The sequence below is a fragment of the Ochotona princeps genome, chromosome 23 (genome assembly GCF_030435755.1).
Source record: "Ochotona princeps isolate mOchPri1 chromosome 23, mOchPri1.hap1, whole genome shotgun sequence".
Taxonomy (NCBI): domain Eukaryota; kingdom Metazoa; phylum Chordata; class Mammalia; order Lagomorpha; family Ochotonidae; genus Ochotona; species Ochotona princeps.
The window spans coordinates 8,002,747-8,020,511 of record NC_080854.1 but is presented as its reverse complement, the minus strand read 5'-3'; the positions used below and the strand labels follow the sequence as shown (position 1 = coordinate 8,020,511).

At 43.4% G+C, this 17,765-nt stretch overlaps 1 long non-coding RNA gene across 2 annotated transcripts in view; it reads left to right on the top strand.

Moving 5' to 3' along the window:
- LOC131483085 (uncharacterized) overlaps positions 1-5,325 on the top strand; it is a 73,902-nt gene extending 68,577 nt beyond the window's left edge. For both annotated transcript variants that reach the window (XR_009247502.1, XR_009247503.1), the window contains one exon: positions 5,006-5,325. This is a non-coding gene — a long non-coding RNA (uncharacterized LOC131483085). The remainder of the gene's footprint in view (positions 1-5,005) is intronic.
- Positions 5,326-17,765: the final 12,440 nt, after the last annotated feature.

Here is a 17,765-nt window from a genome sequence, read left to right as displayed (position 1 = left end):
CCTGACCCAGCCTTAGCCCTCACAGACACTTGGGAAGTGAGCAAAGGAATGGGATTCTCTCCTCTCTCTCTCTCTCCCCCTTCCCCCTTCTCTTCCTCTCTTTTCCTTCCATTCAAATAATTAAAAAAGAAAGAGAAAAGGACAAATAATGAAGGGGCCCATAGAACAGTTGTAACCAAGAAGACCAAGTCAAGGAACGTGATTGTGGGGACTAGACAACTAGAACTCGTTTCTGTGGGAACAAGCTGGTGATGTTCTGATGTATTTTCACCACTCATGCATTGTCATCACCAGGACTAGACAAACCTGACTGTTTCCTTCTCTCCTAAATTCCTCTGGGAGGGAGCCGGGAAGAACATGATGCGGAGAGGACACCAGAGGGTCTAGCCACCAGCTTCCTGTAAGGAGTAGCAGGGAGAGCCCGGGGTAGATGGGAACTGATTTCTCCACACAGACATTTCCTGTTGTTCTGATATTGTGCTCTAAGAATGCATCGTTATTTTAAAACTTTAAAAAATATTCCCCTCAATTTCTCTCTGTTCCTGAAACGTTTATATTCATACCTAAGCCTGAGGTGAACCAGGAAGCAGGGTTGCATTCACTGAGTGCAAGCAATAGGAAGCCAAAACTCAAATTTTCATGTGCTGCCTTGAGTTGTCATTTTGGATGGAAAGGGAACTTGGGAAATCATCCACTTCACTTCCTTTTGCATGGTTCTCCATGGTTTACATCAGATGAACCTATAGGCTTTTAGAACATTCTGAAAAAATGAGACAAAAATTCTACTTGTAAAATATTGTGTGTCTATTTATTTGAAAGACAAAGAAGCAGGGAGGGAGGGAGGGTTCCCTAGCTTTTCCTGTTTAGCACATTTTGGATACCTCACAACAGAACCACCTGTGTACCTATTAGGAAGACAGAGCTGAACAAAACACAGAGGATCCTGGGAAGCCTGAGAGACTGTGTGCACGTGTGTGTGTATGGGGGTGGTGGTGACGGGGTCGGGGGAGGCTGCAGGAGATGGCAGGAAGAACCCGGGTATTTCCCAGTGTAAACATTAGAGGTTTAATTTTTGCAAAGCAGCTCTTCTGGTGAAATATTGCTGACTGTATTTGGAAGTTGATAATAGAATTCAGTTCTCCTCTGGGTATTGTGGGTACACTAGGATTTTCTTGGTTGCAATGCCTCCTCCCACCCCAGAATAGTAGAAAGACTGAATAATTTCATATTGGACACTTTCCCTTTTGGGGAATAATTTAAGCACTACCATATGTCTTCTTATTTTGTCCTTCTACTGTCTCTCACGAACCACTGGGCTTTGAAAATGTAAAAGCAAAGCAAAACAAACACAAAGCAACATACGGCAGAAGTTTGTGTGTGCCTGTGCACATGTGTGTTTCAAATCACTCCACGGTGGTTCCTCAGTCACCGAGCCGTGGTAATTATCCAAGAAGGTGTCTGAGACGTGCTCCCCTGAAGGAACACAGTAACAGCTTCCTGCAACTGCTCATCTGACGACAGTGCTGTGGTGGGAGGAACCAGCACAGAAATGAGAGGCACAGCAGAGCATCGGGTGTGCTTGCCCACTGGCCACTGGCAGGGTTAGGATGGCTCGGGTCCTCTTGGCATGTGTCTGCAGGATGCTAAGGGACACTGTTTCTCTGAAATAGCTTGCTCCACAGCAGTCCTGGGGAGCAACTGCTTCCGTCCCCAACTTTGCACCTTGCAGAACCCCTGGACCATGGGCTTGTTTCTGAAACATCCAACTCAGCCTAGAGCCTACCATCTGGCACCTTGCTTTTTTTTTTTTTTTTTTTTTAACAGCTCTTCCTGTTTCCCCCGCACTGAGCAGTTGCATAGCTAACTTGATTCACATCAAGCAGCTGTGATGGCTGCAGTTAGCTCAAATCTGGAGCCAAACGATTCACTTAAAAAGAGCAGTCATTCCTGAAGGAGGCTTACTTCATAAGGACTCAGCAAACAAAGTTATTGGGCAAGCCTTTCAGCTCAGAAAGCCGATGAGGTTACACAAATTATCAAGGCATTGGTTTCCAAGACGCTGAGAAAATCGGAGTACTCGTTCTTGGAAGGTGCCTGTGTTGCTCTGAAACCATGGTCCCCACATGCTATACCATCCTTCTGCCAGGCAGAGGAGTGGTCTCTTGTTCAATTCAGTAAAGTCTGGTGACAACAAGTAAGGTAGAAATGTCACCAGCAGACTTTGGAGGCTGGGTCAGAAGAGGCCGGGCTGCCTCTGCTTTGTTCTCTGGGGGCATCTGTAAAAAGTGTCATTTCCCCTAAGGAAGTCATGCTGGGAAGACCTTCTGGCCATGACCCAGAGACCGTGCCATGTGCTCAGGGCCATCTTGAACATGCAACCCACTGGCATCTCCTCTGATGTCTAATTGCAACCTTGTGAAAAATTCCATGTGACCATGGAACAGCTGAGGCTTTGTTGAATTTATGGCCCACAAGGTCATCTTAAAAATTAAAAAAAAAATTAACACATTTGGTTTTGGTTGGCACTGCTGAGTTTTGGGGTCATTTGGATGGTGTCAATGAGGAAGAATTTCCACTCCTTTGCCCTTCTCAGCATTCCAGCTGCTGCTTTCCCTTTCTGGCTTTCACAGTTTCTTTCCTGGGGGTTAGCTTGTCCTACTACACACACCATACCACACGCACACACACACATACACGGGGGGAGGGGGAGAGCGCTGCACAGGTCCAACCACCCACCCCTAGGCAAAGTCAACCACCTGATTCAGTTTGACTGCCTAGGTCATCGAATGTGACCCACATTTTTTTTTTTTCAGCTGAGAAAACTTGAGTGCAGGGGAATGAAGTTTTTTCTTGCCCATGATTATAAGGCTAAGTAGGGGCCCAGTTCTGATATCCAGGCTAGCCCTTTGTTCACTTAATTTTCCACTGACTTCAAACAATAAATCCCAGTCCAGAGGACATAGACTGAAAGTGTCCAGCAAGTCTTACGCACAGCATCTCGTTTGGCTCCCTAGGGGCCCCAGGGGCCACCTGGTAGCTGCCCACACTGGGACAAGAAGAAAGGGAACAGGGGCAGGCCAAAGGAGCCTGGCTTCCTCCTCGCCTCCTCCTTCCTGGGTCTGCACGCAGAAGGCAATGCATTCATTACGGTCAGAGTGCAGGCAGAGATTCCTGAAGGTGCTGGAAAAATGCCAAACTCCTTCCAGAAACTTCTATGCTGGATATTTCTTAGCCAAACAAACAAAAAACTAAAGTATTTTAAAACTAGTCTGTGCATATATGTTTTGGATAAAAGTTGAGAAAGATGAGTGGTTGGGATAAAAGGCTGAGAACTAGTGTGTTAGGAGCGAGGCTGGTTAAAGGTAGGGAGTGTGTGTGACTGTGCTTTATCTGCCACTCAGAACCCCGGGCAGGCTGTTATTAATACATGCTCCGCCGCCCACTGCCCTAGCATTGCCCCAATTTTTCTAAGCCCTACAGCATTGTCATTTCATGTGTCTGGCAAGGGAATTAGAGTCCATGAATACGAAAGGCACCACCCCCTGGGTAATGCTGTAGCCCCATTCCCTTCCGCTATCTTGCCAACAATCAGTCGCCCTCCTCCACCCCACACCCACGGCCATTCTCTTATGCTGGAGAGTCCAGGATGATTACAAGTCTTTCACATGAGGTGTGGTTTAGTTCAATATGTACTGTTGGTTCTGCAAATATGCTGGTGGGAGGTTGACGATGCACGTTACGTGCCATATGCCGCTTTGTGGGCTGGCATGCCGCAGGAGGCCTGAAAACCCAGGCAAGGGAAATGGATATCTTTTCTGCTTTTGAAGCACAAGCTTAACCAGAGAGAGAGAGAGAGAGAGAGAGAGAGAGAGAGACAGATTTAGGAGAAAAATCTCATAATTACAGTTACGTTAATCCTTCATGGATTCCTTTTACTGTGCACAGTTTCTTCTCAGAATCAGCAGCCACGGATGAAATCGACCTTTTCGGATGAAGAAAATCATGTTCAACCAGACATGCCTGCCTTTGTATGCTTGATGGATTCTAGAAAATGTTTGGGCAGACTGAATTTTTTTTGCAAATCTGGTTTCATTTCAAATATTCTCAAGGTGTTTTCTATTTAAATTAGTACCAGTTTGTAAAGCAAATAATAATTTTGTAATGCAAATAGTTACTCCCCAACTTATTTGTTTTATAAGTTTGGGCTTTCGTATTTGCATACTTTTTTTTTTCTAACAGCCAGGTACATCTATAGATAAGAATGCAGTGTAAGACTGTATTGTGTAAGCAATGAAACATTAAACTTTTATAAACTAAAATAGTGGGAGAAATATAATCTGGGATTATAGATTTGATTTCTTACATATTTTCTCTTAAGAACTTATGCCTGTCTCACAGTTAGGCTGGGTAGCACCATAGATTATGTGTGTGGGAGCGGAGCCTTTTCCTAAAGCACTCTGGTAATATGTAATAAAATAATAAGCTTTATTGTGTAAGGATGAATGTTCCAAAAGAGAACATTGCAGCATTGTTTATGTTGATCCTGACGTAAACATAAACAAATTCATTTACGTAAGAACAGATTTTATTATCATTCAATGAAATACTATGCTGGCAATAAGAAGGACAAGATGGTAGGACAGACATTAGATTCATTATCCAGTACTGGCTCATGCCTCCAACTTTCTGGAGATCCTGGGACAGGGTGCTAATGGTCCAACCAGTTGGTCCCTGCCATCCGTGTGGGAGACTTGGAAGAATTCTTAGGTTCTGGCTTCAGTCAACGCCTATCTCTGAGTGCTGAGGGCATGTGGGGAGGGAACTAGGGAATGGGAGCACTTTCTGTGTGTTCTTCCATCTGTCTGTTTCCCTCCCCGTGTCCCAAGTAGTTAAGTAAATGATTTTTGAAAGGGTATGATTGAGGCCAGCATAAGCATTATGGCACAATGGGTAAAGCCACCATCTGCATGCCACCATCCAATACAACTTCCTGTTTGTGTTCTAGCTTCTCCATTTCTGATCCAGCTTCCTGCTAATGGTCTGGAGAAGGCAATAGAAAAAGGCCCAAGTGCTTTGGCTGCCACACCCAACTGGAATTCACTATGACACTTCTGACTCCTGGTTTTGGCTTGGCCCAGCTCTGGCCATTGCAGCCATCTAGGAAATGATCAACAGTGGATGTAAGATCTCTCTTTCCTTCTCTCTCCATAAAGGGGTTGAAGAAGTCATGATAGTACCAAGAGCCATAATAAGACACCATTTTTGCTGCCATGCAGGTGACCATTTGAAAATTCAGTAATTTCTTGTTGGTGAATGTGGAGTTCCATAAAACACACTGTGTGTGATAATGTCAGGTTACCATGGAGTTTGCTAGTCCACAAATGTCCATGAGTCCAAGATGGTGTATTCTATAATATGTGAACTTCAATGATTTACCTAGAAAACATCCTATGGCCGTTTTATATGTTTAAGATATTTAGAATGGCTCTTTAAAAATCATGCTATTTAATGAACAAATATTGAAATTTAATTTTTCTCAGATATTTTTACTAGAAACATCATTTACTATGTTTATTTTTCCATTTTGTTTCCTTTTGTTGTTTTTTTAGAATTTTTTAATATTGATTTTTATTGGAAAGGCAGAGGTACAGAAAGAAGGAGAGACAGAAAGATTTTTGTCTGCTGGTTCATTCCCCACGTGGCTGCAGTGACCAGAGCTGAGATGATCTGAAGCCAGGAGCCAGGCATTTCTTCCAGGTCTCCCAGGCAGGTATAGGGTTCCATCTTCTACTGCTTTCCCAGGCCACAGGCAGGGAGTTGGAATGGAGAAGCTGGGATTAGAATCGGCACCCATATAGGATGCAGATGCATACAAGGCAAGGACTTAGGCATTAGGCTACCATGCCAGGCCTGTTTTTGAGAGTTTTGAGCTAGAATTTATTACATAAGAAGTAGAAATGCATTTGCTGTTTTCTTTTTATAAACAAAGTGAATATTTTACATCTTTCTTGAACTTTAATTAGTAGGTAGACTAATATTCAAATGTGGCGTAGCTTTAGATAATAGTTATACACTTTTATGATTTAGTCTATAAGAGTATGTCGACACTTTTTAAACTGTTTTTAATATTTATTTATTTATTTATTTATTTTCTTTAGAAAGTCAGATTTACAGAGAGAAGGAGAGACAGAGAAAGATCCTCCATCCATTGGTTCACTCCCAAGTGGCTGCAATGGCCAAAGCTGAGCCAATCCAAAGCCAGGAGCAAGGAGCCTCTTCAGGTCACCCGTGAGAATGCAGGGTCCCAAGGCTTCGGGCCGTCCTCTACTGATTTCCCAGGCCACAAGCAGGGAGCTAGATGGGTAGTGAAGCACCTGGGATAGGAACCGGTGCCCATATGGGATCCTGGTGCATGCAAGGCAAGGGCTTTAGCCAATAAGCTACTGCACCAGGCCCCATCAAGACACTTCTTATAATGTTTTTCATGGATAAATGTCCATATTTAAACTTACACATCCTAAGAGAGCACTTTCACTTTAATATTTACTAACTTAAGTACAGAAAGGACTTGGTTTGAAAAGTCCGTCAGATGGAAAGTCGGCCTCTAAGGACTGCCATGGTCTTTTATCAATGGAAGGATTTTTGGTATTTGTGTGTTCTAATAATTCACCATCCTTGCTCAATATAAGTAACTCGTTATCGGCTACACCAATAATTCTACCAGAATGTCTTTCTGGTATGTGCCAACAGGAAGTTCAAGTGATTGGATATAGCATAATCTTTCTGTACTAACCATGCAAGCAGTAGAGACTGTCATGTTCATCAGACTCTCTTACTTAGTAGAGGCTTACCGTGGGACACTTGGAGAGATCTTTGAAACCTAATTCCCCTGTTATTTCTGAGGACAGTCCAGACATTTTGGGGGACATGGCCTGAACTATAACAAGGACCAACCCATTTGGTCTAAAAACAACCATCTTGTCATCAGTTTTTCCTTTGTCTTAAAATTGCATGACCCACATGCCTCATTTTAGAAAGTTTATTTTATTTATGGGAAAGAGTGAGAGAGGAAGAAACAGAAAGAGATCTATTGCTTGCTGGTTCATTCCCCGAAGGGTTGCAGTGGCCAAGACTGGGCCAGGCTGAACCCAGGAGCCTGGAGCTCCAGTCAGGTCTCGCACATGGATGGAAGGGGCCCAAGCACTTGGGCTGTTTTCTGCTGCTTTCGCAGGCACATTAGCACGAAGCTAAATTTGAATCAGAACAGTCAGAACTCAAATTCGTATTCCATTGTGGCATGCTAGCATCATAAGGATTGGCTTAACCCACTACACCCTAGTCCTGGGCCCCGTTACCCACTTTTAAATGAAGTGGACTCAATTGCTTGGTTTTTTTTTTTTAAACAAGGGTCTTTCTTTTATTTAGTGCATCTAAATTGTTCCACATTTGCTCTGCTAAAGTTATTCTTCATTATTTTATCAGTCCCTTTAGTTACTCCTAGAATTTTGCAAACATTAATTTATTATCGCCATCCACATTATGAAGTTGGTGTGAGATCTGTGGTATATAAGGATTTTCATTAAGCATTTGAAAATGTGGTATGTTTTTATTAGGATCCAAATGAAATACATACAAGGTAAATAAACTATTGGGTGATCCTTTAGTTTTCTTGGGGAGATCATTATAGTGTTTGGAGAAAGACGTGTTGATTGAGCTAGGTGTACTTTCAGCTGGATTAATAGCTTCAGAGGCATGGGAAGTTACAATTTGCCTTGTGCCAAACAGTCCATGTAGTTCTTCTACAGTGAACTGAAATTCATCTCTTTGGTTCCTATTATTTTCTGAAAATATCCATACAAGAACAATGCTTCAATATGATCTTTAAAATTTGACAATGCTAAAACAGATAGAAATAAAATCATAGCCCATTTGATGAAAAAATCTATCATGATGATAGCATATATACGACTTCAGTTCCTTCTAAATCCCCCTGTAACTATTCTGCACAGATCTTTCAACTTGAGAAGGTATTGTTTAAGTGTAAAATAATGTGTTTTTATTTGTTTTAGCTTTTGTTTTGTTTTTGGTTTGTCGCTTGGCAATGACAAGCATGTAATGCTGTTTGACACCACTGGTCACAGACGTTCAATAGTAATTGGATTCCACTAAAGTGAGGGTTCTGGATATGCCACAAGGAGCTCCACTCTTGCAGCAGTCTCTCAGGATTCTCTCTTCATTCTCTGCTGAAACAATTACCCAGTGACTTTGTTTCCTGTCACTTCTAACATAAAACAGCTTTATATTTTTAGGAAACAGTTTAGGTAGCTCTTCTTAAATCACTTCTCTCCTTGGCAGCAGGGCTGGGTGATGTTTGCCAGTCTGCTTAGTATTTGTAATCTGGTTAAGATGCAGGACGCTGTTTTTCCACTGCAGAGCATTATGGGCCAAAGTGGTCCTCAATACAAGCAGCCTTCACTTACAGTGGTTTTTATTTTGGGGGGAAAATGTGCATCCAGTTCTTCCAGCATGCATGCTAGATAATATTGTGTGTATGATGACGTTAAGTAGTGGCTTTTCTATATTTAATGATACTCAGGGCTCTTTATTTCTTAGGTCATTTCAGGGGAAATGTACAACTTACCTCTAGATATACTTGATGGAAATAAGTTAATTATTGGCAGTTCTGTTTATGGAAATAAGCTGCAGTTTAAGGTATTAAGGTCAAAGACTTATGTGGTTACCAACTTAAAATCTTAACTGTAAGACAGAAACAGGAGTAAGGAATACTTACCAGTAATTTCACCCTGCTAACTTTATACAAGGAGTCAAGATGCCATGGGGCATATCTCTGGGAAACAAGAGAAACAGACTCCTGATGATGATGAATAGGAGAATTAGTAATCATGTGTATTTGTGTTCATTGCTAAAAAGCAATGGTAGAAGGTATTAACAGGAAAAGAGGCTTAAAGAAGTAAGCTTACAAGTTTGCAAGACAAATATGATTTCTAAAAATAAATGTTGTAATTGAAACAAATAGATTGGCTAAACAGATGAGGCATAGGCAGACAAACAAAACAAATTCCTAAAAATCACTTGCAAGGTAGAGCAGAGAAAGCAATGGAAAACTTGAAGGGAATCTAAGATAGTTAGAAAATGTACAAGAGCTCATATAGATCTAATAGGAGTTTTAGAGAAAAGAGTAAACTCCAACAGCTAACCAGGAAAGACTTCTTGTGAAAAATGAATACATATGTAAGTAATTGGATGACTTAAGTAAAAAATTAGGACTTTAAAATTTTATTTATCAACACGGTTTCCTGTGTTTGTTGTAGGGCCTTAATTTTGATACTATTTCATATTGTGCATGAAAATTCATCAAGAAGAATTGGTATATGTGATCAAACTCTTTCATGCCACATCTAGCAGAAGCTTCGGTGGAGGATCAGGGAAATGCCTTGTCCTATGCTTATGAAATGTGATGTTTATCTTCTCGATGATTCTATATAATTAACTGCATCTAACAGAAAAAGAGAACCGTCTCTTGATTATATAGATCCACACTTGGATACACTCTCATATAGATCATTCAAAGCAATTCTAAAAGCGTAATTTTCTAGTATCAGATCTTGTTTTTAATTAAGGCTTAACTTCCACCCTCCCTTGCATCTCCATAGAAGGATTAGGTCAGGCGGCATCACATCTGGCTGGGCCTGTGATGTCTCAGGGATTTATGAATGACAAGCTGTATTAGACTGGGGGGTCGTGTGCAGTCATCCTGAAATTGGGAGCTGAGTGCTCCCATCCCAGGGCATGGAGGTCAGAGTGAACAGTCATCAAAGGCAGTGTTATCTCCAACTGGATCCTCCGCTTCCCGGAGTCTAGCTTCATGAAAATGCAGTCGGAACCGCCTGGCATTCTCTGTGGGATATCTAAAATCAAGCAATGCGCTTTCTTTGTTAACATTGGGACACTGGTGAGGAGGCAGGTGAGGGCTGAAAGAGGCTCGAATCAGTGAGAGGGACAGAGGGAGCTCTGAAACAGGACAGGGGGGCACTGGGAGTGCTACAGCCCTCGCACCCCAGCAGAAAGGGTGATGGAAAACCAAGGTCATGGGTCCTGTCTATGGGAGTTCTTGCTAATAAGCCGAAAAATATGCAAACCAGAGGGTTCAGGAAGAAGGTCAGACATTCTTGGGGCATTACTGAGAATTATTTTGAAAACATACAATATGATTATTGAGACGCTCTGGGAATGTGAGACCCATTCCTGCAGTGGCCGTGGTGACCGAGGGGAATGGAGAGACACTGGTCTCTCCCGTGAGAATAAGGCAGTCTGGAGTCTGGTCCATCAGACTGGCTGTCACCATTGCCTCAGTGGGTGCTGCTGCTGAGGTCAAGTCCAGCAGGGTCCTTGAGGTCATGTCCTAGCTCCTGGAAGACCTGGATTCTGCTTCTCAAGGAGCAAAGTGCTGTCACAGACTGATGACAAGAGTAGAAATCTCCCCCCCCAAAAAAGCAGAGTCTGAGAGAGAGAGGGCCCCCAGACATAGACTATACCTGGCAGTCACAGAATAATATGCGTGTTAGAAAAGATTTCCAAGAGCTATGTAAATAAAAGCCAATACTGCTTCTATATAATAGCATGGCTTAGTGGAGCCACAAGCCGTAAGCACTGAGCCGTGGATAAGCTGGTTCTTAAAAATGGAACCAATTGTGCCATGTTCTCTCAGGGCTCCTAATTCATAATTCAACCTTGTGGAAATGCAGCAAGACTTGGAAATGCATCGTGACTGGTAGCATGCAAGCAGAACTAGAAACTTTTCCTTTTAAAAAATTAATTTTTAAAATTGTAAATATTTGCGGGGTATCATGAGTTGTTTATATACAGGCACGTATTGTATAATGTCTCCTCCAAAATTTACTGTTGTTGATTTTTTTCTTTGTGGCGAAAACATTAAACATCCTTTCTTCTGGCTTGTTTTGATTGTGATTAGCATTATTGCTATTTGATCATCTATCGAGCAATAGAATATTAGAATTTCTTTCTCCTAATTCTAACTAGTGCCGATTGACCAAGGCCTCTGGTTTCTCTTCCCACTATTCTCCCCAGCCTCAAAGAAACACCATTCAACTCAGCATCTATGAGATCAACTTGTTTGGATTCTACATTAGTGAGATCCCACAGCAGTTATCTATCTGGGCTGGGGTTATTTCATGCAACATTTGCCATCCACTTACGGGCCAGTAGTATTCTGTTGTATGTATGTGTACCAACGTGTTCTCTGTCCATTTGTCTGTTGATGGCTACCCAGGTGGATTGTATCTTTTGACATGGTCAACAGTGCTGCAACAAATATGGGAGGGCAGAGTGACTTCATTTCCTTTGGATGTATACCCAGGTCAGGGATGGCTGGCTCATATGGTAATTTGTTGAGGAAGCTCCATATGATTTTCCGTAATGACTGTACTCATTTGCACCCCTCCTCACCCTGCCCAAGTAGGAAAGCTCCCTCTTCTGCACCATACTTGTCTCCGTTTGTGGTCTTTTGAGACTCTTGGTGTCTTAACATCAGTTACGGTGAGATGAGAAAGTGGCAAGGGTTAGCTCACATGAATATACGCTGTTTTTCAGATTTTCAAAGCACATCTGTTTTCCAGCCTCAGAATTGTGCAAAACAGGTGAGGATTATGGTCTCCATTTTCCAGGCAAAGAAACTGAGGCTTGGCGATATGGCATAATTGGCCCCAAGCCACACAGGTGGTGAGCGGATCCCCCCACAGCTGTGTAGTCAGTAGCCCCTGTGAAAACATAGCATATTTTCCTTTTAATTCCAGAGGCTTAACCACTTCTGTTACAGTACTGTGGAGGCACAACTTGTCCTATGTGTGGCTCCCCAACATGGTACAAAGTACGGGCATGCCTGATAGGGTGTGTGTGACCTGCCTAACCTACCTTGCATCTGCTGTAGCTTCTCTTGAAGAGCTGGGCACGGGAACACTTGCTCTGGTATCAGGATCATTGCAGCCTGGTAATAGCACACTCAGCATCTGCTATATAGATGTTATCTCATTAACCTTCCTGGGGTCCTGGGTAGGCATGTGCGAAAGACAACCTTGTCTGGCCTCTTTTGCTCCAGGAAAAGGTGGTCAAACTTCGTCTGCTCCCAAGAAGCCTTGGGCTCTGCGGCTGTTTGGCCAGCTCCTGGGGCTTTTAGAGCTAGTGGCTGGTGTGTAGGTGGCAAACACCATTGCCACATCCCAAGAATAAATGTTTAGAAGTTCCTTAAGATTGTAAAATAGGGTGACTTGCTTCTCTTCAATCATAATGACCAATATATTACTTTTATGGATTTTGTTATTTAATCCTTACAATGATGGAGGAAGTAAGTATTTTTTTTTAACCAGCATTTTATGGAAATTGGAGATTCTTTTTTAAGATGTATTTATTTTTATTGGAAAGGCAGATATACAGAGAGGAGGAGAGACAGAGAGGAAGAGCTTCAGTCCACTGATTGACTCCCCAAGCAGCTGCAACGGCCAGAGCTGAGCTGATCCGAAGCCAGGAGCCAGAAGCCAGCGTATCCCACGTGGGTGCAGTGTCCCAAAGCTTTGGGCCATCCTCAACTGCTTTCCCAGGCCACAAGCAGGGAGCTGGAAGGAAAGCAGGGCTGTCAGGATTAGAACCGGTGGCATTGTGAGGTCCTGGCGCATGCAAGGCAAGGACTTTAGCCGCTAAGCTACTGTGCTGGGCTCAGGTATTGGAGATTCTTACATAGGAAATAAGTTGGCCAAAGACACACTCATTGGGTGGCACAACGGAATTTGTCCCTGAATCTGGGTAACTTCTGAGCCCAACATTCATCTGAAGGGGTTGTTTGATTGTTTCACCTCTATGGATCTCCACCCAACATGCAACCTCTCTTGTACTGTAAACCTTATGATGTGTTGGAGACTAGTGAGAAAGGGAGGACTGAGTCACTGGGCCCCACAGCAGCTCCTGGGGCATCCTCTGGAAGGTCTTTTTCCAAGCTCCAGGAGTGTTGGGAACCTCCCTGTGATAAGTGAAGGTAGATGATATTAGAGAAAGGAGCTAAGATTGGATAGCCACAGCCAAATGGCCATGTGGCCACTGCAGCTGACCTTTGCCAGGGCAAGTCCCATGGCAGGACAGCCCTGGCTAGCAGCAATTCTCAAAGCTAAGGTGAACGCCGAAGGGAGAAGGAGATCCGGGGTCCCTTAACTGCATCTGTATCAGTTCCTGCTCCCCCTGCTTCTGTAACAACACCTATGATCGTTGGTGTGGCCCACTCGTCATTAGTGTTCTGCAACACACCCTGCATTTTAAGATTTGCCCTACAGATTTCACAAGGAATAGAAACGGCCCATTGGCAGCCTCAGGGAATCAGAGTGGTATGGGCATAATCAGATTAGTAAGAAAGGACTTTTAAAAGTAGATTTTTGAGCCAGCACTGTGGGGTAGCAGGTAAAACTGCTGCCTACAACCCTGTAGCCATTCCTTACCGGAGCTAATTTGTGTCTGACTGTTCTACTTGCAAGCCAGCTCCCTGTTAATGGCCTGGGAAAGCAGGAGAAGATGACCTAAGTGTTTGGGCTTCTGTACCCATGCAGGAGACCCAGAAGAAGTTCCTGGTTGCTGGTTTTTTTATGGCCGTCTGGGGAGTGAGCCAGCAGATAGAAGATCTCTTTTTCTATTTCTCTGCAGTTTTTCAAATAAATAAGCCTATTTTTAAAAGAATTATTAAAAATTAGCAAACATCCCTTCGTTGGATTCATATTAGCTTTGGGGATTAATGCCAAAGTTCTGCTAATAACGACTTTAACGTAAAATGGGTTGTGACTGGAAAGCTAGTTGCTGTCTCAGGTTAATGGTGATCCAGGGACAGGTGCTGTGGCGTAATGGGTTGAGCAGCTTGCGATGTCCCCTAAATCCCATGTCAGGGTGCTTGGGAGTGAGGCCTGCCTCTGCTCCCATCCAGTTTCCCGCAGAAGTGCACCCTGGGAAGCAACAAGTGATGGTTCATGTGCTTGGGTCCCTGCCAACCACGTGGGAGACCCAGACTGAGTTCCTGGCTGTTGTTTTTGGCCTGGTCCAACCCTGCCTTTGCTGTTATTTGGGGAATAGTACAACATATTCTCTATCTCTACTTTTCAAAGAAATAAATCAGGAACTTTAAGACAATGATGATATAGAACCGTAGCTCGCAGTGAGTAAATCAGCCAGTTGGCACCCTTTGTCTAAGCAGTCCCTTTAGCCTTGGACCCAGGAATGTGTGAGTCCAGCATGGCTCCACACCAGGCTGCCTGGTGACTGGTACTGTGTGTGCTTTAGAGGTTGACAAGGCCAGAGGGACAGACCGGATCCAATACTTACTTCCACATTCCTCCACTGAGAAGTGGGTTCAGATTAGGATCAGTCACATCAATAAGCACCCAGAAAGACTCGAGCCACCTTCCCCAAGGCTACATTTCTCATGCCGTGTCCTCAGTCTGGGCATGTGACTAATCACAAAGCTCTGATAAGGTGGTGTGTGTTCAACATAAATTAGAAATGGCATGTTGGGACTGACGTTAGGGCCTGATAGCATCCAAACAGGTATTTCCAGCTCTGTCAGCTCACTCTCACAGCCTAATGAATGCTCCTGGAGGTTCAGAGCTGATTCCTCATCTACTTATATTTCATAGCTCCTCTCCTTTACATTAACATCAAATTGCACGCTGAACTGCAGGGAGTCATGTGGTTATGCCCATTGCCTTTAAAGACTTGACCTCTCTTGCTCCTTTGCAGAAGGACACACTCTAGACCCAAGGAGCCCATGGCAGTGTTTGTTATTCTTACAGGCACTTCTCCCTTACAGCCAGAGCCTCCCCTGTTGTAATTCTACTTCCTTTTTCAGATAGTTCTTCAGAAGCCAGAAAGAATAGCTGCTTGACAGTCTATCTGTAAAACCCTCCATAAACTTGAAGCCACTAACCTGTTTCCTCCACAAGCTTCTCTTTACCATGTAATGAAGCCTCTGATCCCTTCTGACTTTGCCCTTTGACTTTTTTCCCCCAGCAGAGGACCGTGCCTCCCCTCTGACATCTCCCCATCTTTATGAAGTGCAGGGTTGCACTGGTTAAGTGGCAGTCAGGGGCTAATTATCTCTCCAAATGCATTCTATAGGCAGGGTGGCTCTAGCACAGTCATACCATCAGAGAGCACTGTGAAGTCTCCAGCAGGTGAAAGCTGTCCCTCCACAAGTTACAACCACCCCACACTCCCATGTGATACAATAACACCCAATGAAAAAGGACTCCTTTCATGAGACTGCACCATAAGACAAGAGGCTCCCCACATGGTTTATTCTCAGACCTCATTGACCAAGATAGGACCACAGGTGGGGGAAAGGAGATTGTCTGGAGCAACAACCCCTCAGATCCTCATTCCAGCCTGTCAAAAGGAATGGCCCTCAAAGCATACCCTAGACTCTACCAGCGAGGGGAAAGGGGGGAAGGGACAGTGTTGGTTATTAGGGGCATAATCATCTGTGGCTGCCAAAGATGGGCAAAATCGGGGAGCAAACAATCCCCCCACACACACACACAGAGCTCAGAATGTTAACAATAACAAAACAACACAATCAGGGAGAGCCCTCTTGGTACCAGGTATTAAAAGAGATACTGAGTACACAAAGATGAACAAGATGTGACCCTTGACCTACAGAGCAAACAATCAAGCTGGGGAGAAGACACATCATGCATGGCGTCAAGGTTAAAGAGTAAGTGACAAGAGGAGGCATGCACAGAATGTTCTGGAAACCCGGAGAAGGAACTCAGCAGAAGGGTGTAATTGCTGGGAAGAGGCCAGCTGGAGTGGCTGTAAACGCTGAGAATGCGTTAGAGCAAGAAAACAAGAGCCGGGAAGGACTTGGTGTGAGCACTGTGCTTTCTCATCTTTGTTTGGATCTTATGTTTTCTTATTATGGCTCATCCAAAGTTGATGAAACAGAAAATCCTTTCAAGCCTTGAGGTTCGTGTGAATTTCAAGGGTCATTTCCCATGAGTTCATTTTTTATATTTTGTGTCTGGACGAAATCCATTTTATGATCAGTGAATTCCATATTTAAACAGGGAAACTACTCATCCAGTAGGAAAATGTCTGAGGGAGAAAATTAATGTAGTTCTAATTGTCATGATGTAATCGTCTTGGTAAATGAGTTGTTTTCTATTATTATGAGAACATTTCAGTAATCTGGATTGGGAAGGTTTTATCCAAAAGATTAAAGAATTTGGACATCAGAATGAGGGAGTCTGTCATTCAGAATTGTTATATTTTACTGTTTTTAATTATATACATCTTTAAAATTTTTTTATTTATTTGAAAGGCAGTTACAGAGACAGAAAGTGGGAGAATCAGAGAGAGAGAGAGAGAAAGAGAGAGAGAGTCTTTCATTCAGTGGTTCACTCTCCAAATGGCCACAGCAGCTAGACCTGGGTCAGGCTGAAGCCTGCCTCCTGGTCTCCTTACATTTTGCCAAGGGCCTAAGTACTTGGGCCATCACCTGCTGCCTTTCCAGGTACAGTGTGAGAGAGCTGGAGTGGAAGTAGAGGAGCTACATCCTGAAACCCCACTCTGATATGGCGGTGGCAAGTGATGGCCCCTACACTCATCTATGTCTTCAGATAGAATAACAAAGATTTATTTGTCAGAATTGTATGTTGGGCAGATAAGAATTCATAGGTGCTCAGATGGTGAGGGACCCTGGAGAACAAGCTGTTCTTTTCTCCCTTATTTGTGTTTAGATTTCCCTTATTTGCATGGGATACATTCCAAGACCCCCAGGGATGCCTGAAACCATGAACAACAACAAATCCAATATATAGACTTTTCCCTATAGGTACAGTAAGATATTAACAACAATAACTTTACAATTTCTTTATTTATTAATCTGAGAATTTCTTCCTCCATTTAAAGGGAGAAGAAAAGCAGTTCTGTTTTCACACGGAAAAATTATTTCACATGGGAAAATATCAATATGAGAAATATTAAAATAGGAAAGAGTTGGTGCAGAATGACCATAACCATGAATAAACACAGATGTCCACAAATGCAGTGTTTGTGTAAAGGAGTCTTCAAGATACATCTCACTTCTCAACATGTTCATCTCCAAGCCATAGGTGGGGAAGTGCCGAGATGGCAGCACTTCACTGTTTCTCTACTGTTTAGTTGTTGTTCAGTGCTTGTGAATGATCACACACACACACACACACACACACACACACACACACACACACACACACCATACATTTTCCTAATTGGGGGGAAAGTGAAGACAGCCTGACTACACTCCCACTAACTTTTGCATGAAGCGCTCTTGTCTGCGCTACGCAAACACCAAGGTCTGGCTGCATCTTGCACCTGCCTCTTCTATTTCCCTTTGAAATCCCACCTGCAGAGAAGCCTTGATTGTCCAGAGTGAAATATGTGAGACAGCGCTCCTTGGATCCAACCTCTCTATCCTTAGTAGAAACCTAGAAAACAAAACTCAGAAAGCAGAATGTTGAAACCACACGCAGAAAACTAGCCTCGCTTGGTGATGAAACCAACCAACCATGGAGACATGTTGCACAGATTTTTACAAGGAGCTCCCAGCTGGTTGAAATGAAAGGAGCTGGGCACTGAAGATCCAAGCCTGTACTCCCAGAGACTGCCTGGGGGCCCCTACTCTCCGAGACCTTTTGGTTTCCTGCTCTTAGGCTGTGTTT